This window comes from Ambystoma mexicanum, chromosome 7q, assembly GCF_040938575.1.
Source record: "Ambystoma mexicanum isolate Mex_15411 chromosome 7q, UKY_AmexF1_1, whole genome shotgun sequence".
Taxonomy (NCBI): Eukaryota; Metazoa; Chordata; class Amphibia; order Caudata; family Ambystomatidae; genus Ambystoma; species Ambystoma mexicanum.
Window position 1 is genome coordinate 1,082,836,669 of NC_090941.1, and position 21,571 is coordinate 1,082,858,239.

Consider the following 21,571-nt stretch of genomic DNA (forward strand, 5'->3'; position numbering starts at 1 on the left):
TATAATGTTCCGAAAAAAGTGTCAAGGATATTGCAATAAATATCATACCATTATTAGTGCTTTGAACGATGCATTTATATCAATAAATAGCATTGTATTATGGGATTCTATGTAGTATACTGAGCTACTAATGGAGAAAGATAGCATTGTGTCCAGAGTACAAGATAAAAGTATAATATTTGTAATGTTAATATGTAGAATAATGAAATGATAATTGTCCTGAAATGTTCGAAAATTCACAAAATGGGGGTGTTCTGAGGACGTTATTCGTATTGTGTGATTGCTTAGCTGTATGCAATGAGGGAATGGTACAGAGATAAAGTGGACGCCGTCCGCGGACACCGCGGCTGTTCGTGGACAGGGCATGGTAAATCTGAGTTTTTCCACGAAATCCAACATGGAAAGAAGACTGTACGGATCAGCAAATCAGATGTTGAGGTTGTGGATTTGTGTTGAAAGAGACTGTGTGTGGTGAAGATGGCAGAAGTGGAGAAAGTCAGGGTGTTGGTGCTCGGAGATATGTTTGTGCATGGTTTACAGCAGTACGCTGAATGCAGGCATGTTGCAAAGAACTTTGATGTCAAAGGAGTGGAGGGGGTGTGGAGCAGTGTGCCTGATTGCAATGTACAGGGAATTGTACAAGTTTGTGCGGATATGGCCACGATGAACAGTCCGCATGTGGTAGTTTTGCACTATGGTGCTTTCCATTTGGGCAACGTCAGTGCCCCTACTTTGTTGGCTGATTTGGAACGCTTGGTTCAAGCCGTAGTGAAGATCCTTCCAAATGCGAAAGTCATTTTTTCTGGATTACTACCTAGGGCAATATGGGACAATAGTTCAGTTTTTTGTCCTCAGCAAAACATTGCTAGGTGTGTCATCAACCGAGGCATGTGTGCATTCATGCTTAGAGCTGGTATGTTCTTCTGTAACAATGAGAATATTGATGCCAGTAATGCTGTTAATTTTAAAGAAGATGGCATTTGTTTATCTTTTACCGGAAATGCCTTTTTATTTTGGAATGTAAGGGTTGCTTTGGAGAAGGTTATGTGAAGATTTTAGGAGTAAAGTAAGAAAAAAAAACAAGAAAAAAAATATACAATAACAGGTGTCTGTCAAGCATCTGTAAAAAAAAAAAAAAAAAACGGCTCTTTTCAGAGCCAACTTCAAAGGGGAAATGGGGCACACTATTTAAATTTACATTCACCACGCTCAGATTTTCCATGCGTCCGCGGACATGGCGGTAGTCCGCGGACATGAAAATCACTACGAGGGGGTTAGTATGTTCTATGTTACATGTCAGGGATATTATGGTTAAGTTGTGCTACTAAAAACCTATGAAATTCAGTGAAAAAACTTTGTTAAAGGGACGTTATGGTTCCAAGTAAAACCAAAAAACCCTTGAAATTCACCAGTTACGGTAACATAAGCAACCATAACTCGCGCCACCGTGCACTGCTAACACTAACACCCAGGACATCAAAGATGACATCACAAATGCCATTGATGACATAACTGATGACATCACATGGCTGGCTCTCCCTTTTTATCCTTTACTGACATATCGAAGCCACATAGTTTTCTACAGTAACAGTCAGGAAGTAAAAATTGAAAAGGTACTACATTTGTAGACTTGGGGTCCTGTCACATCATATATGAAACATGTACATAGCGGAATTTACAGGCTTGAAAGAGAGCAATCCTTTCTGTGTATGAAGATAATCATTATGGTTATCAGCACTTTGTCATAGTTTTATTTGTATTACTCTACCTTCCCTCTATATGCTCATATTTGTATACATTATACTCACTCTCCATAGAGTGAATGGGAAAAAAATTTTGCTTGCGTCTACAGCCCAAACCGCTGGACGGATTTCCACCAAATTTTGACCAGGAGCAGCGGCTTGGTCCCGAAAGCGTGCTTTTGCAAATTTGGTGAAAATTCATCCAGTAGTTTTTTTTAAAATGACCAAAAAGTAGGTCAAAAAAATTAGTGATATCTGTGTTCAGTTTGCAGATACACTTCCCTGTTCGCTCCGCGGAAAGTGTCCTGATTGGCCAATCGTTTTGCGTGATGTTCGCGGACCAAACAGTAAGTATACAATAATAAGGACAACCACCGCAGCATATCACATTCATATTTGTTTATAACATTGGGTGAAAAACAAATGTATAAGGAACAAAGGTATTAGATACTATGCTATGGTTGTCCTTATTATTGTATACTTACGGTTTGGTCCAGTAATGGGAGTCCCTGTTTTTCTTCTTCATTTCTGTGATAAAAGAAAATAGCATGTTAGTATTAGTATTTTGTAATGACTTATTACATTGTATAAGCAATATACTTTTATTTTTTTTCGACCCTCATATTTAGTAGAGTACAAATCAGAGTACTGTGCAATTTGCTCAGTTTCTGTATTTGTTGCTAAAATCATTGGGTCTGTGGGAGAAAAAAAAATCCATGTTGGATTTAAAAAAACCCTTTTTCTGTTATGCTACAGTTTATTTGTTTGTTTGTTTTCAGTGTTCACTTGTTGTTTCTGGCTAATGCTTTATACTTTGCTTTGTTGTATTTTTTTTGGAACAGTAACAGATTCTTCATTTGTTTTGATATTATAAAATTTTGGAGTAGTTAGATACCAATTGGCGTATTCTAACTGTCTATTTTTTTAATATATTTTAGTGGTTTTCATTTACCTATTTGGATATTGTTAAATTTTGGGACAGTTAGATACCAATCGGCATATTCTAACTGTGTATTTTTTGGCCTAATTTAGTGGTATTCATTTATCTGATTAGTTGTTGTAGAATCTTTGAGCTGTTAGATAGCTTTTGGAGTATTCTAACAGTTTATATTATTTTAACACACATTTATAATTTTGGGACAGTTAGATACCAATTGGCGTATTCTAACTGTGTATTTTTTGGTCTAATTTAGTGGTATTCATTTATCTGATTAGTTGTTGTACAATCTTTGAGCAGTTAGATAGCTTTTGGAGTATTCTAACAGTTTATATTTTTGTAACACACATTTACTTAAAGGTTTAAATACAGTTTATTTATCAAATTTTGGTTTTAAGAACATCAAATAAGCGTTTGTAAGATTTGCTGGTAATCTCTGCTTTAGAGTAATGGTACTATCATTACATTAAACCATCCACATTTCTTTTTTATGTATGCAGTGTAATACCCTGAATTGGTTGTGGCTCCTGCGTGGTAGATTATACCTATTGTTGTGAAGGTTTTCTTACCAAGTGATAATTGACCATGTGTGAATCCAGTCAGCTTGCAGTTGTTTTTGGTACCATCTGCATTGTAACGTAGAACCATTAGTATTACGTATTTACTATGTGTTTGTATTACTAACGTGGAGTGATTATCTGAATTGCAGGTAGAGCATAATCTACCATGGTTTGTATTTTGTACAAGTTGCTGAAATGGAATGGATTCGCAATTTGGTATTGATATTTATATGAAGCGTTCATTGGGGATTTCTTCTTGTGTCACATTGTTGCAGAGAGTGCATGTATGTTTCCACATGTATGAAATCTGAAAGATTTCATTTATAGGTATGTTTTTGTTTTCCAGGACTTGTAGTAAGTACATTAGAAATTCGTGTGGATCTTCCTGTGAGTTTATAGTGAATTGCACCATTCCAGCACAATAGTCCAATTGTCGTCTTATACCAAAAACACTATATGTGTTGTCATGATTGTTTGCTGCATTTCTGTGAAGTACTAACATTTGCAAACACAATGGGTCTGTACTGTGTGAGTAAATGTTGTCAACAATTGGTGGTAATTGAAATAGAATATTCATTGCTACATTTGCATAGCAACTTACACCAACTATATTTGAGAATTTAAATGGTCCAGGTAGTTCTGTATCTAACTGCTTTTTTTGGAGTTTGTCTTCCTTCTTTAAAGAAGTACCTGGTTCACTTTCTCTAATTGATTCTTTTTTGTTTGTGGTACTTGATGAAGTATTAATTTCTTTTACTCTCTTTGGAGGATTTGCAGTGACATCCTGTTGCATTTCAGTTTGATTTAGTTTTCTTTTACTACGTTTTAGTTTTTGTGGAACAGAATATGTGTTTAGATGGGGAGTGTATAGTGAGCGAATTCTATTATATTCTAAAATGCAAGGAATATCAGCGTTTACTTTACTTGCATCAAAGTTGATTAGAAATAGACCGTCAAGTGTACGTAAGCGTGATAGTGCTACGTAGCTCATGCCTTCTTTAAAGACTCTGTTACCAATATCTATCATTGCTTTGTCTAGGGTAAGACCTTGTGATTTATGAATTGTGACTGCGTATGCAAGAGTTAGAGAAAATTGTTCTCTGCGTACATACATATCTTTGAAGAGAAGGAATCTAGCTGTTGAGCTTCCTATCCGTTTTACTTCTGAAAGTTTGTCAAAGAGTATATTGACAAACTGAATTTTGTTGTCACGTGGGTATGTTTGAAAACCAACAACTGTACCCAGTGCTCCATTAACTAGTCCTTGGTCCACATCAAGGTTACGTTTAAGCATTACTCTGCAATTTAAGGATAATTTTAACATCTTTTCTAAGCCTGCTGTGTTTGAGATTGATTTTTCTAAATTATTTAGTCTTGTTTAGGCTTGGTCACACATGGGTAGTGTCATACCATGTACATCTAGTTTGTCTGTGGCGCTAATTTCCATTATTGGTTGCATTTCTTTACTTAGCATGATTTCATTGAATTTGAAACAGCTTGCAAGAGTTGGCATTAAGGCCATACAATTGACATTTTTGTGGGCTAATTGTTCCATAACATCTGTAGCACATGCATTATCGCCATAAAGTGCATTAATGTGCCGGGTTTTCAATGTTGCTTCTGCTGCTTTAGAAAGTATACCAACTCTCAAACTTTTTAAAATGCTGGCATAAGTTAGATCTGCAGATTGGCGCATGTTTTCTGTTAATTCTCTTGGAAATGTTGCCAAAGGTTGACATTTCCAATGCTGCCAACAGTTTTACGGCAGAGTTTGTGCCCTAATGTTTTAAAAATAGGTTCACCTTTTACTGGTGTTAATTGAAGCAGATCTCCAAAAACAATAATGTGTTTACCTGCAAAGAGCTCTTCATAGTCTGTTTTGAGTACTTCTTGTAATCTGAGGTGAATCAAAGCTAACAACAAGTTGGAGACCATGCTCACTTGATCTATTAGTAGCATTTTCATGTGTTTCAATACTCTGCGTAATTCCATTGCAGCTTCTGCAGAAAGTTTGTAATAGTCTAATTTGTTCTGGTGTTCTACTGGTAATAGTAGTAATCGGTGTAATGTAACACCACCTATGTTGTAGGCAGCTAAACCTGCGGGGGCAGTGACAACAGCTGACAGTTTGTTGTTTGTCAATTGTTGAAGGAACTTACTAATGATTTTGATTAGGAATGTTTTGCCAGAACCAGCTTCACCACTGACGTACAGTAGTATAGGTTTATGATTATGGCAGGAACATTCTTTATTTTCATGTTTTACACCATGTGCAATTTGTTTTGTTACTTCTTGAAAAATGCTACTTTGGTCATTGTTTAGTTTTGATTGTGGTACAGTTAAGTCTTCCTTATCTTCATACTGACACATGGTGTTTTCTACTTCTATCATAGCTAATTCTGCCTCATTTGTTATTAGTGGTTCTCCCAGTGGTTCTTGGCTTCCTGTTACAGAAGGTTGACTACTGTCAGGAGTATCCTTATCTAGTTGGGCTTGGAGTTCTCCATGTTGCTGTTCATTGTGCAACATTGTTTTGTACTGTGTAAAGTTTACATCAGTTATAGTACTTTCATTTGCTTTGAAAGCATCCTCATATGAGTCATAGTTATCTAGTAATTGTTCTTCTTTTCTCCATGGTTTGAAGAGTTGTAGCAGGGACATGTAATATACTTCTTTATGTTGAGGAGTCTTCAATGACAATTTGATATGATTAATTACATTTGGTTTAGTGAGTTTAACAAAGCTGCCTTCACAGTCTGTCACTCTATATTTATCTTTTTTTCATCGGGTTTCATATTATTTTTGTATGTGTAGTTTTGGGCTATTTGGTATAGACACATGTTTTCCAAAGTATTAATTCTGTTTGGGTAGTATGTGTCCAATAAATTGTTTTTTAAAATGTCTTGGCTGCTGGGATCATGTTTGGCTATTGTTTCTATATCTTTATATGATTTTAGAACTCTTTTTCTAGATTTAGCTGGACCAAGACTTAGCCATAGTATATTTTCAGATTTACCATACAATGAAGTACCAGTTAAACGATCAGCTGCTTCATAAGATCCACATTCTCTATGGGTGAGCATTTTTATGCCCAAGCTGTATAATTTCCGAGATACTGTTTTATCTGATGACAGGTCATTCCAGAGGTCTTGGAGCTCTGTCTTTTCTGCTTTAGTTAAGTATGCTGTGACATATCGTGCAACTGCAGTAGAATTGTCTGCAATGTACTGCACATCTATGTTTGCATTCCATAAGTGGGCAATGATTGCATTATAATCATGGATATATTTTTCTTCTTCTTTTCTTTTTATGTAATATGTATTTTTAGGTGACTTTCCTTTAACAGTATGTCTAACTGAAGATATGAGGTTGTTTACTTGACCTGTATTTGTAACTGGTCTAGGGAAACCAAATTGGCATTTGGTGTAGTATTTGCCTTTGTTTTTGTATTTGCGACGACAATATTTTCCACATTTGTGTCTTTGAAATTGTAAAATGTGTGCACAAAGATCACTATTTGTGGCTTCTGATGCAATTTCACAAGTGACATATTTTTCAATAAACTGTAAAACAGTGGCATCACTGTCTTGACCAAATTTAGGAGCATCTTTAATCCATAAAAGCATGTGGATATGTGGTGCTCCTCTGGCTTGGTATTCTTTTCTCCAAAAGAAGTGTTGCACTTCTCCAAGGGGAGGAACAGTTTTATTACAAATAAAATGTAGCATAGCAATGAAGCGATGGTGAAAATATCTTGAAACATTAACAGGATCCAAAGAACAAAGTTCTCCAGGTGTTAGAATATCTATGTTTGTTTTGTTTTTATTTGATATGCGTATGAAATCATGTAAATCTTCCCATGCATATTCTGCACAACTTAATGTAACAAACCAAGTGGGTAGGCCAAGGTTTCTGATCATACAACGTACATCTCCATGACGTCGAAACCAGTACTCTTTAGTACCACGCATATTTGCTAATACATTTGTAATATTTGTTTGTAAAACCTCATCCTTTTGTTGCACTTTCTCTAATAATTGTGTAGCTGTCATATTTTGAAAGTGTGATCCTGATTTTAATATGTGTGCAACTCCGTAACATAAAGTTGCTAGTTCATTTTCAAAGAGTAGGTGGAATAAGTATTCCACATTTTGTCTAAATCTGGGATCTTCAGAATACATCCGTAATGAGCGGTATTCGGAAGCTGATATTTGAATAGGTCTATCATCATACCTTCCTCCTTTTCCAGTAGGAAAGAGTAGAGGAAAAGCACGTGCTTCTATACTTTTTTCCCATATACTTTTTGGCGATCCCTTTGTTTGACGCATTTGGTAAGTTTCCAGTACATCTTCTACGGTGTCATTACAGTGCAAAGGATGAATTGTATAATGGTCTAAAGTATTTGATATTGTAGCAGGATCTAGTAGCTCAAATTGACCAGCTTCTTGTGTTTCTTGAATTATTTCAGTTGTATCTTTCAAGTTTTCTTCAATATTAATTTCTTTGTAATATTTATTATTCTCTTTAAGATATTGGAAGGCTTGTCTAACTTTATATAAATCTACCAGCTGTTGCCATATTTTTTTATCTTTTGTAGGTACTGCATTTACTAATATAATTAAAGATTGCTGCATTGGGCGTAGCACTCCTAGAGCATGCACATTTTCTTTTAGATTTAATGGTAAATAAACTACTTTTCCACAAATGCCTTTTACCAATTCAGAGGGAGGTAATTTGCTGTTTTTGGTTGAAGGCGTATTATTGCTTGAAATGGGAGCACTGTTTGAATTATGATGCTCTCATATAAATTAAGTTGTTGTAGAGGTTTTGGTACTGGGTATAATTCCAAATTATTTGTGATAGAACGTGAAGGAGTTTGGTTGTTGTCAAGTTTTGTAGTGCAATAACTGCAAAGTATTAAGGGCTCAGTTATTTCATATTTGTTTTCTGCTACAAGGTAGAGAGCTAATTCAAACCATTTAGAATCTTCATTGTCTTCTATTTTGTATGATAGGTCCATAGTTTTTGTGTTACTTTTATAAAAAAAATTCTACGGCAACATACACATACATGGTTTGGTACTTCAGCTGATGTACTTTTAAATTTTAGTATTTCTTTTTTGTATGTGTTTAGCAAAAGGTTGCCATGTGTAGAATTGTTGCTTAATTGGTTTAAAGCTATTTCATTCTGTAAATGACTTTCACTTCCAAAATATTTTTTCTGGATATAGTGAATTTCTTCAAGTAGGTCTGCTGTACCATGTAGAAGGATGTTATTTAACTTTGCTAGTGCTAAAGGAGGACTTTTAGCATAGTACAGTTTATAGACTAGATTTTTTATAGTTAAATGATGTGTTGATATCCTTTTGATATCATGGAGAGTGGTTTTACAAGTAGGTCCTGTAATGCAGGCCAATGAATGTCCTTGTAGTCCTGTGTACTTGCGCACTGGACAGGTATCTATATTTTGCAGTAATTTAATTTTGATTTTGTCTTTGCTTTTTACATATTTATTGAGGAATTGGTGTAAAGATTTGAAACATTGTTTGGGAATGTTACACATTGACGTGCATGGCCATTTGTACACTAGACGTTCTGATTCCGTTGAATGGAGGGGTAATTCTAAGTTTTCAGGGCATATTTTTGTAAGAAGTACTTCTTGTTCCATTATGGTATTATTCACTTTTTCATAACCTCGACCACTGCTATGTATGGCAATTGTATTTGTTTGCTTTTGTTTGTACGCTTCTTCATTAAAATATGGTTCTGTGCTTGTAGTGTGATTCCATTGACCTCCGCTGATACTTAAGAAGTTCTTTCTGTTGATATTTCGCTTATTGAGAAGTCTTTTTTGTAATTTAGTTATTAGTTTTGTTAGTGGTTTCATTTGTTTAACATTAAAATAAATACATTTCTTTTAAGAAGAATTGCACTGTCCATCAATGCTTCTAAGATTAATTTCCTACGATAGGTTTTAAGCTTTGAACCTGATTTCTCTCCTGTTTTTATAAGATTTTGAAGGACTTTGTGACGGTATATTTTGGCTAAAATACTTTTCTTGGTATGCTTACTTTGCACTATATTAAAATTTGAAGAAGTGGTTTTATCTGTACTGATAGCTGATTTTCTGTTAATTGTTTGTTTTACATTTTGATAAAGGAAGCAAAGTTGTTGTACTTGAAACTTCTTGTGTTTCACTAAATGATTGTATTAGCTGTTTTGTTTGAACTTTTTTTACAAATTCTGCTAGAGATGGATGCTTATGTTGGACACCTTTATTTTCATTTGCTCTACTTTTGCGTTGCTTTCTACGGACTTGACTTTTGGTAGGCATTCTTTAGGGTCTGTGGAAAAAAATAAAGAAGATATGGGTTGGGGTGTTCTGGAATGTATGTGTGCTGTGTGCATGAGTGTTTGAGTAAGATGATAAAGATGTATGTAATGGTGTGCGATTGTGCATTGGGAACTAAACCTAGTAGGGATAGGTAATCTTGAATTTATGTGTTACTAAACTGGGGTTCAGATGACAAAAAAAAGTAAGCTAGTGGTGTGGAAAAGTACAAATAGTAAATCTAATGTATACAATTAAAACAGTTGTTTGTTCTATAATATGAAAATTGTAGTGGTTCAGTTGGGTAATTTGTGTGTCCAAAAATAGAAATTTGTGGGCCATTCTGGCTGTAAATCGCTGTTTAAGACATGGACATTTTTGGACAAAATGGTACAAAATCTCTATTTTTAGAAACCGAAATAGCTTGTATTAATGTTATAGTATATTTGATTAATAATACAAATATTATGGTGATATTTTACTTACTTTTTTTTTAAATTAACAGGTAACTTCTTTGTTTTTCTTTCTTCTTCGAATTCGGCTGCTTCTTTTCAGGAAACTTGTCTTCAGTGCAATTGTAAAAGCTTCAAATTAGTAACTTTGTTTGTATATAGCACTGTTTTTAATTTAGATATTGATTTTTTTAATTGAAATCCTCAGTGCCTTCTTTAAAACCATTAAACTAATTTATTTACATAAGATACATTGCATCAGTTCAGTACATATGATATGTTCTTAATGAACAAATTGTATTGAATGACTAACTGTAGCAAAAAAAAAATATCTTTACTATGTCTTGTGAAATTTATAATATATTAGTGAATACCACTATTTCTGTAAGTAAACTGTTCTAGGTAATAGCGCCTCAATGTCATGTCTAATTTAAAGTAATTAAGTAAATAAATAAATAAAAACAAAAAATATGAAATTGTATAAGTATTTTTATAAAGGTTTAATCATAGATTGTGTTTGCATGCAATTTTGTTTGAATATATGTAGTCTATATGTTTCATTTAAAAAATGTTAGTTTAACATGATTTGAGTGTGTGTGTACAAAGAAAGTAAATAGTATAAAGGTTTATAAGTGATAGTTGATTTTAGGAAATTGAAAAAAGTACAGTAAATTCATTTCACAGATTTTACAAGGTAAAAATCTGTTTGAAAATGTGTTCATCTACTATACAGAAAATATGCATACCCGAAGTTTGTGTTCATGCATATGGATATGCATGGAGCTGCAAGTAGAAATCTTGAAGACTTGTACAGTATTTCTGGTAGATGCTGCTTGCCAATGATATGACACTTGTACTCAGAGAGATTCAGAGTACATTTGCAGTGCTGATCTATGATGATGCAGTTAGATGTAGAGGTCTTGAATGTGATTGGTGCATGGTCATGTGATCTTTGAGGTACATCCAATGAGGGAATGGAAGAGAGAGTGTAGTGGAAATGGTAGAAGGGCTGTTCATGTTACGATATGTCCACGGACATGGCGGTAGTTCGCGGACATCGGGAGTTACATCCGGGGATTTTTGGGTTCAGAAGTCATGCAAATGAGAATAAGCACTGAAAGGGATTGGTCAGGAAAGATTGGTGGGTGTGTTGTGCCAGGAGAGCTTTTCTCAGATACTCTTTTTGCTGAGAGAACAAAAGATAGCTATGGCTGTGTGTTTCAGAAAACAGATTGTTTGGATTTTAGGAGATTCGTGGATACATTGGTTGAAGGTGCATGCAGAAAGCTGTGGAGTAGCTGTAGATCTTGGATTCCCACATGTGGAAGTACACTGGCATGGAGTACGTGGAATGAAGTGGTTGGACTTGCTACCTCTTTGTGCTACTTTGGAGACAGAGCAACATCCAGACATAATTGTAATTCATTGTGGAGGGAACAGTTTAGGACATGTGACTGGAATTTTTTTGCAATTTGCTATGAAAGAAGAACTTAGGAAGGTTATGGACATGTTTCCTAATTCTCAAGTGATATTTTCACGGATTGCGCAGAGACAAATGTGGCTTCGTTCTTCTTCATTTGGTCCACAAATGGAAAAAGCAAGGCGCAATGTTAATAAGGCTGTTTGCGCCTTTCTAAGAGATTTTGGCATGTCTTCTTTTCACAATGAAAATATTATGTTTTGTAGTACATACATTTTTCGCAGAGATGGAGTCCATCTTACTTATGCTGGCAATCAGATTTTATCTGAGAAATGTACAAAATGCATTGCGACCTTTTTTGGAATTACAACAACGATTTTGAGGTAGATGTTAAGCATTTACAATTTTTGACTTACAAACACCACCCAAAGGCTCTTTTCAGAGCCACCATTTCTTTCCAGAGAAAATTACAATGTTTGTGATGGAGTAGCATCCCAATTTTTTTAATGTTCGCGAACTGTCCGCGGACTTCTAAAAAATACAAAGAGCCCTGCTTCATTTATTTTCACTTCTATTTTTTAACTGGGAAAGGCGGCTCTGAAAAGAGCCTTTTTTTATTTTTGATTTTTGTAATTTTGTATTTTTTTTGGTTTTTCAGACACGCACACTAGGAGAGGAGGGTAAAGGAGGGTAAAGTGGGGGACACCAACCACAGGGATAAGAAAGGGCGAGCTGAGAGAGGAAGATGTAGAGTGGGTTTTATTTGGATGGTGAGCAGGTCTTCTCGTGCTCTGAGACGATAGTCTCAAAAGCACTCCGAAGTCGCTCCCCCCTGCAGAGTACTGTGTCACAGTACATACATACAACTGTGACCCTCGAAAGGTAAGGGTCATCAGCATTCTGTATGGCCTGTGAGGCAGCTTGAGGAAGACGCTGTCCCACAGAGGTGGTCCTTGTGGTGACAGGATCAGAAACAGAGGATGAAGTAGAGGAAATCAACCTGCTACGTTCTTCGCAAGGTAAAACCCTGCGAATAGCCCCAGAGTGAAATGACCTCAGGTGTTGCTTCATAGTAGTGGTCCCAAAGCTGTACTTACCGTGCTTCCCGCGACTGAGTATCATTTTGCACTCATTGCAGGTAACACGGTTCGCACGAGCCTTAGGAACATTACCATGAATGGTAAATAACTGCCACACCCAAGACTCACGCCTAGTGCGGGTAGTAGGGATTTCCTCTACCTCATTCTCATCATCCTCTTCTTCCTCCTCCGCATCCTCTTTCCTGTTCCCCTCTTCAGGCCCTTGGGGAGGTGGTGGTGGTGGAGGGGGTGGTGCTGAAGCAGGTGCAGCACCAAGTGGCAGTTCAGCAGCAAAGGATGCCATGTCGATGATGGTGTAGTCTGCAGGTGGCAGCAAAAATCACTGTGTTCTGAAGAATAGCCAGAAACACAATGGGAATAAGCTCTTGGGCGTGGTCTTTTATAGGGGTGCTTGAGCGCGGTCCGTGGACATGCGCACTGTGCGCGGACAGATCGAACACAAAAAAAGGATCGGAAAGTTTCAAAAGGTATATAGAAACTCAAGATTGCTATGTGGGACTTGTGGCATGGTGAGATTTTATTGAAAAATATTATGGATTAACAGAAAATGGACTTTTAAATTGTTCGGGGACACGAACAGTGTCCGCATTTCTGGACACACGATGAGCGTGGGCGCGGTCATATGATCTGTTTGCGAACTAGTCTGCGAAGGAAGCGCCTGTCCGCAGGACACCAAGTGCACAGAGATTGGTTAGCGCATGCGCATTGATGTCCTACGGAGACTGTTCGGGTTCTGAAGTAATTAAAAGTGAGTCACACGTGAAACGAATATTTCAAGACACCGCGTGTGTTCTTAGAACAGTTTAAACTTGGTAGCGAACAGTAAGGACAGATATAGTGTTCTTCAGGACACGTGTAATTTAGTTTATGTAGGAACATTTCAGGACACCAATTGTGTTCTTAGAACACTTTCAATTGGGTAGCGAACACTACGAACAGTTGTACTGTTGTTCAGGACACAACATTTTCGTGTATTTACGAACATTTCAGGACACCAATTGTTTTCTTAGGACAGTTTTAAGTTGATAGCGAACATTACGTACAGATATAGTGTTCTTTAGAACACTTTAATTTTTGTTTCTTTACGAACATTTCAGGACACCACGTGTGTTCTTAGAACAGTTTCGACTTGCTGGCGAACAGTACGAACAGGTGTGGTGTTCTTCAGGACACCTCCATTTTCGTTTATGTACGAACATTTCAGAACACTCGCACTGTCCGCGGACACTTTTATTGTTTTTAAAAAAAAAAACGGAAACTGTTCAAAATACAATATAAAAATTAAACTTTATTTAACATATATTAATAATTTATGACAGAGAAGGTGAGGCAGAAACAGAAACAAAAACAGGAGAATTTGGGGTTTCAACATGATTGGTATTAGGTGAGGAAGGGATGGAAATCTCATCAAAACATTTTGGATTATGCAGAGGGTTTGGGGATAATTGACTGGGATATGGTGAGGAGGGACAAGAACATGCGGGGCAATGGTATGATGTTTTTGTTTTAAAATGATCTTCAACAAAAGTTTTGAAACTATTAAAATTGGTCAACAGTAAATCAATTTTTTCTTTTATGTTGTCAAGCGTGTTTTCCATAACAGCTTCTTCAGAGGTAGTTTCTATTTTGTTATGCTCTGTATAAAAAAATATATATATGTTAAATGTATACAAAACAATAATATTTAAATGGTTTATATTATAAAGTGTTTACCATTAGTTTCACTATCTTGTGACATTTATTCATGTGGGAAATTGTCCTCTAGCCATTCCAGAGTACTAGACATTTCTGTGAGAAAAAAAAAGAAAAGATAATATATTTTTTAATCTAATACAGAAAGTTTATAAATATATGAGTAAAATGAAGTACACTTACTATTTCTGGTCAGATAAGTCCTATGTATTCAGTTGGTCTGGTCTTGTTCTCAGTTCTGTTGTGTCTGTGAGGTAATTATGTTGGAAGCCAATTTATGTTCTTGTGGTATATTCCATTTCAGAACATATTGTAGTTAAATAAATGGTTAGTGTGTTACATATATGGGTTACTTTTCTTATGTATTACTATATATAATGTGTTTGTGTGCTGCTTTTTGAATTTGTTAAATGTTCCTATATTATGATATAACAATCAAACATACCCCACCCCCCCACAGTTTTTAGGTAGTGGTACTGTTCTCCGAACATGTCCGCGAACATTAAATAAGTTTGCGGACATCAAGTTCATAAGAAGAGATCTAGTCAGTTCCATATGACATGTATATAAAGTCAAAGTCATTATTGTTAAGTTTTGCTACTAAAAACCTATGAAATTCCGTGAAAATACTTTGTTAAAGGGACGTTATGGTTAAGTTGCGCTACTAAAAACCTATGAAATTCAGTGAAAAAAACTTTGTTAAAGGGACGTTATGGTTAAGTTGCGCTATTAAAACCTATGAAATTCAGTGAAAAAATGTTGTTAAAGGGACATTATGGTTCCAAGTGAAACCGAAAAACCCTTGAAATTCGCCAGTTATGGTAAGCTAAGCAACCATAACTCGCGCCACCATCGTGCACTGCTAAGACTAACACCCAGGACATCAAAGATGACATCACAAATGTCATTGATGACATCACTGATGACATCACATGTGTATGTACTTCTCATGAAATATGTGTAGAAGGGATTCTTATTATGTTGCGAAAAAAGTGTCAAGAATCATTGCAAGATATATACCCTAATAAGTGCATTGAAAGATGCATTGATATAAATAGCATCCTATTATGGCGTTGTATCTAGTATACTAAGCTACTCATGCAGAAACATAACATCGTGTGCAGCGTACAAGATGAAGGTCTGATATTCGTAATGTTAATATGTTGAATAATGAAATTATAATTGTTTTCTTAATATGTTTTTGTGTACTGTGAAATATGTAATAAGTAGCTAATAAAACCCATGTATTACATAATTGCATTACTATAGACAAAACACAAAGACACAAGAACACATACCAATATGGGATATACAGGGAAAGTGAAGTTAGCAAAAAAGCACAAGTAGTAGCAGAAACAATTCATAATTTAACTGATTAGTTTCATGCAAATAAATGATTGCTCTGTTTCAAAGCTGCTATTTACCCTACGTTTATGTATCACTTGATGTGATTGGACCCTAAGGAAAGTAGTGTGAGTACAATGTATACAAAATGACCATATACAGGGAAAGTACAGCCATAAAAAAAACAACAGAACTATCAGAAAGTGCTCATAAGTCTAGTGATTATCTGTATGCACAAAAAGGATTGCTGTCTTTCAAGCTTGTGTTTTCCCATATGTATATGTATCATATGATGTGACTGTACTCTAAGGGATTTACTGTAAGAACCTACTAGAAGGATATGTCTACAAATAAAATAAAATTCTTAGTTTCTGACTGTTACTGAAGAAAACCATGTGGCCTAGATATGTCAGCAAAAGAAAACATAGTGAGCCAGACATGTGATGTCATCCGTGATGTCATCAATGACATTTGTGATGTCATCTTTGATGTCCTGGGTGTTAGTCTTAGCAGTGCACGGTGGTGGCGCGAGTTATGGTTGCTTAGCTTACCATAACTGTCGCATTTCAAGGGTTTTTCGGTTTTATTGGAACCATAACGTCCCTTTAACAAAGTTTTTTCACTTAATTTCATAGGTTTTTGCTAGCGCAACTTAACCATAACGTCCCTTTAACAAAGTTTTTTTCACTGAATATATATATATATATATATATTACATGGCCACGGTAATGGCCATGTAGTTATGGTTAAGTTGCTGTTTCCATAGGAAGAGCACTTTTTGGGTGGCTTATAACTTCGCTCTCCCTGGACGGATCCTCACCAAACTTGGCAAAAAAAGTATTTGGGCCACTCTGAATATTTTTGCAAAGTTTGGTGTGGGGGGGGGCAAAGTTATAGGGGGGGTCCCAAAACATTTTTCTTTTCCCATAGACTGAATGGGAAAAAAATGTTGCTCGTGCCTACAGCCCAAACCGCTGGACGGATTTCCACCAAATTTGGACCAGGAGCAGCGGCTTGGTCCCGAAAGCTTGCTTTTGTAAATTTGGTGAAAATCCTTCCAGTAGTTTTTTTTTAAAATGACCAAAAAGTAGGTAAAAAAAAATTAGTGAAATCTGTGTTCGGTTCGCGGGCACACTTCCCTGTTCGCTCCGCGGACAGTGTCCCGATTGGCCAATCGTCTTGCGTGATGTTCGCGGACATGCAACGTGTTCGCTGATTGGACGGCGTGGAGCGTGAAGCGCGTCAGATTTTTCGGTAGCGCCCCCATCTTGGATTCGCGGACGTCCGTGTATTTAGTAGAGTGTGTTGGTGTGTAGGAGTGTTTGGGGAGGGTGGGAGTGTATAAGATAGGATGAAAGTTGTGTTTTTTATGTGTTAGATGTTCTTTTTGTGTTCGATTTGTTTGCTGACATCACGGGTGTTCTGAAATGTTCTAAATAAACTGACTGGGGGGTGTTCTAAGGACTCAATATGTGTCCGTTTTGTTCGCAAGCAAAGTGAAACTGTTCTAAGAACACTCGCGGTATCCGGGGAGTGTTCGTAGGTGGTGTCCTGAGGACGCTGTCCGTATTGTTCTCTGTCAAGTTGAATGTGTTCTAAGAACACGCGCGGTGTCCTGAAATGTTCGCAAATAAACAAAATGGGGGTGTTCTGAAGACGCTTCTAAGAACACTTGTGGTGTCCGGGGAGTGTTCGTAGGGGGTGTCCTGAGGACGCTCTCCATATTGTTCTCTGTCAAGTTGAGTCTGTCCTAAGAACACTCGCGGTGTCCTGAAATGTTCGCAAATAAACAAAATGGGGGTGTTCTGAAGACGCTTCTAAGAACACACGCCGTGTCCGGGGAGTGTTCGTAGGGGGTGTCCTGAGGATGCTGTCCGTATTGTTCTCTGTCAAGTTGAATGTGTCCTAAGAACACTCGCGGTGTCCTGAAATGTTCCCAAATAAACAAGATGGTGGTGTTCTGAAGACGCTTCTAAGAACACTCCCGGTGTCCTGGAATGTTCGTAGGGGGTGTCCTGAGGACGCTGTCCATATTGTTCTCTGTAAAGTTGAATGTGTCCTAAGAACACTCGCGGTGTCCTGAAATGTTGGCAATTAACAAGATGGTGGTGTTCTGAAGACGCTTCTAAGAACACTCGCGGTGTCCGGGGAGTGTTCGTAGGGGGTGTCCTGAGGACGCTGTCCGTATTGTTCTCTGTCAAGTTGAATGTGTCCTAAGAACACTCGCAGTGTCCTGAAATGTTGGCAAATAAACAAGATGGTGGTGTTCTGAAAACGCTTCTAAGAACACTTGCGGTGTCCGGGGAGTGTTCGTAGTGGGTGTCCTGAGGACGCTGTCCGTATTGTTCTCTGTCAAGTTGAATGTGTCCTAAGAACACTTGCGGTGTCCTGAAATGTTCGCAAATAAACAAGATGGTGGTGTTCTGAAGAAGCTTCTAAGAACACTCCCGGTGTCCTGGAATGTTCATAGGGGGTGTCCTGAGGACGCTGTCCGTATTGTTCTCTGTCAAGTTGAATGTGTCCTAAGAACACTTGCGGTGTCCTGAAATGTTCGCAAATAAACAAGATGGTGGTGTTCTGAAGACGCTTCTAAGAACACTCGCGGAGTCTGGGGAGTGTTTGTAGGGGGTGTCCTGAGGACGCTGTCCGTATTGTTCTCTGTCAAGTTGAATGTGTTCTAAGAACACCCGCGGTGTCCTGAAATGTTTGCAAATAAACAAAATGGGGGTGTTCTGAAGATGTTTTTGAGAACACTCCCGGTGTCCTGGAATGTTCGTAGGGGGTGTCCTTAGGATGCTGTCCATATTGTTTGTTGTTCAGTTGAAAGTGTTCTAAGAACTATCGTGTTGTTCTGAAATGTTCGTATGGGGTGTCCGTATTGTTCGCTGGCAAGTTCAAAGTGTTCTAAGAACACTCACATTGTTCGCGGACATTAAAAGTTTCCCATAGATCATAGTTGAAATGTTTGACTCTATGGATGTGATATGCTGGGGTGGTTGTTGCCAGGGCATACAGTCTTGGGTGCATGGCCATACTATGGATGTGATATGCTGCTATGGTTGTCCTTATTATTGTATACTTACTGGTCTAGTAATGGGAGTCCATGTTTTTCTTCTTCATTTCTGTGATAAAAGACAATAGCCTGTTAGTATTAGTATTTTGTAATGACTTATTACATTGTATAAGCAATATACTTCTATTTTTTTTCGACCCTCATATTTAGTAGAGTACAAATCAATTTGCTCAGTTTCTGTATTTGTTGCTATAATTATTGGGTCTGTGGGAGAAAAAAAAATCCATGTTGGATTAAAAAAAAACCTTTTTCTGTTATGCTACAGTTTATTTGTTTGTTTGTTTTCAGTGTTCACTTGTTGTTTCTGGCTAATGCTTTGTACTTTGCTTTGTTGTATTTGTTTTGGAGCAGTAACAGATTCTTCATTTGTTTTGATATTATAAAATTTTGGAGCAGTTAGATACCAATTGGAGTATTCTGTCTATTTTTTTAATATATTTTAGTGGTTTTGATTTATCTATTTGGATATTGTTAAATTTTGGGACAGTTAGATACCAATTGGCGTATTCTAACTGTGTATTTTTTGGCCTAATTTAGTGGTATTCATTTATCTGATTAGTTGTTGTAGAATCTTTGAGCAGTTAGATAGCTTTTGGAGTATTCTAACAGTTTATATTTTTTTAACACAAATTTACTTAAAGGTTTAAATACAGTTTATTTATCAAATTTTGGTTTTAAGAACATCAAATAAGCCTTTGTAAGATTTGCTCGTAATCTATGCTTTAGAGTAATGGTACTATCATTACATTCAAACCATCCACATTTCTTTTTTATATATGCCATGTAGTGCCCTGAATTGGTTGTGGCTCCTGCGTGGTAGATTATACCTATTGTTGTGAAGGTTTTCTTACCAAGTGATATTTGACTATGTGTGAATCCAGTCAGCTTGCAGTTGTTTTTGGTACAATCTGCATTGTAACGTAGGAGCATTAGTATTACGTATTTACTATGTGTTTGTATTACTAACGTGGAGCAATTATCTGAATTGCAGGTAGAGCATAATCTACCATGGTTTGCATTTTGTACAAGTTGCTGAAATGGAATGGATTCACAATTTGGTATTGATATAAATATGAAGCGTTCATTGGGAATTTCTTCTTTTGTCACATTGTTGCACAGAGTGCATGTATGTTTCCACATGTATGAAATCTGGAAGATTTCCTTTACAGGTATGTTTTTGTTTTCCAGTACTTGTAGTAAGTACATTAAAAATTCTTGTGGATCTTCCTGTGAGTTTATAGTGAATTTCACCATTCCAGCACAGCAGTCCAATTGTTGCCTTATTCCATAAACACTATGGGCCTCATTACGACTCAGGCGGTAAGGGTTTTACAGCGGCGTAAACAGCGCCGACCCTTACCGCCTGAGTACGAGGTCCCTTAGCGCCATGGCGGATTTAACACCTGCTTTTAGCAGGTGTTAAAATCCATGGCGCTAAGGGACCATGGAGGTAATTACGCCACCGTAATTTATGGTGGCGTAATTAACGCCTTCCCCACTCCCATTATGCCCTATGGGGCAAAATGGGAATGGGGAAGGGAAAATGGGAAAATGGGGATTTACCGCCCCGCCAAGGTTGGAATGGGGCGGTAAGTCCGCCTACCACCATGGCGTAAACATAGTTTACGCCATGGTGGTAAAGTCACGACCCAGGCGGTAACTTACCCCCTGAGTCGTAATGAGGCCCTATATGTGTTGTCAGGATTGTTTTTTGCGTTTCTATGAAGTACTAACATTTGCATACACAATGGGTCTCTAAAGTGTAAGTAAATGTTGTCAACAATTGGTGGTAATTGAAATAGAATATTCATTGCTACATTTGCATAGCAACTTACACCAGCTATATTTGAGAATTTAAATGGTCCAGGTATTTCTGTATCTAACTGCTTTTTTTGGAGTGTGTCTTCCTTCTTTAAAGAAGTACCTGGTTACTTTCTCTAATTGATTCTTTTTTGTTTGTGGTACTTGATGAAGTATTAGTTTCTTTTACTCTCTTTGGAGGATTTGCAGTGATGTCCTGTTGCATTTCTGTTTGATTTAGTTTTCTTTTACAACGTTTTAGTTTTTGTGGAACAGAATATGTGTTTAGATGGGGAGTGTATAGTGAGCGAAGTCTATTATAATCTAAAATGCAAGGAATATCAGCGTTTACTTCACTTGCATCAAAGTTGATTAGAAATAGACCGTCAAGTGTACGTAAGCGTGATAGTGCTACGTAGCTCATGCCTTCTTTAAAGACTGTGTTACCAATATCTATCATTGTTTTGTCTAGGGTAAGACCTTGTGATTTATGAATCGTGACTGTGTATGCAAGAGTTAGAGAAAATTGTTCTCTACGTACATACATATCTTTGAAGAGAAGGAATCTAGCTGTTGAGCATCCTATCCGTTTTACTTCTGAAAGTTTGTCAAAGAGTATATTGACAAACTGAATTTTGTTGTCACGTGGGTATGTTTGAAAGCCAACAACTGTACCCAGTGCTCCATTAACTAGTCCTTGGTCCACGTCAAGGTTACGTTTAAGCATTACTCTGCAATTTAAGGATAATTTTAACATCTTTTCTAAGCCTGCTGTGTTTGAGATTGATTTTTCTAAATGATTTAGTCTTGTTGTGGCTTGGTCACACATGGGTAGTGTCATGCCATGTACATCTAGTTTGTCTGTGGCGCTAATTTCCATTATTGGTTGCATTTCTTTACTTAACATTATTTCATTGAATTTGAGACAGCTTGCAAGAGTTGGCATTAAGGCCATACAATTGACATTTTTGTAGGCTAATTGTTCCATAACATCTTTAGCACATGCATTATTGCCATAAAGTGCATTAATGTGCCGGGTTTTCAATGTTGCTTCTGCTTCTTTAGAAAGTATACCAACTATCAATCTTTTTAAAATGTTGGCATAAGTTAGATCTGCAGAT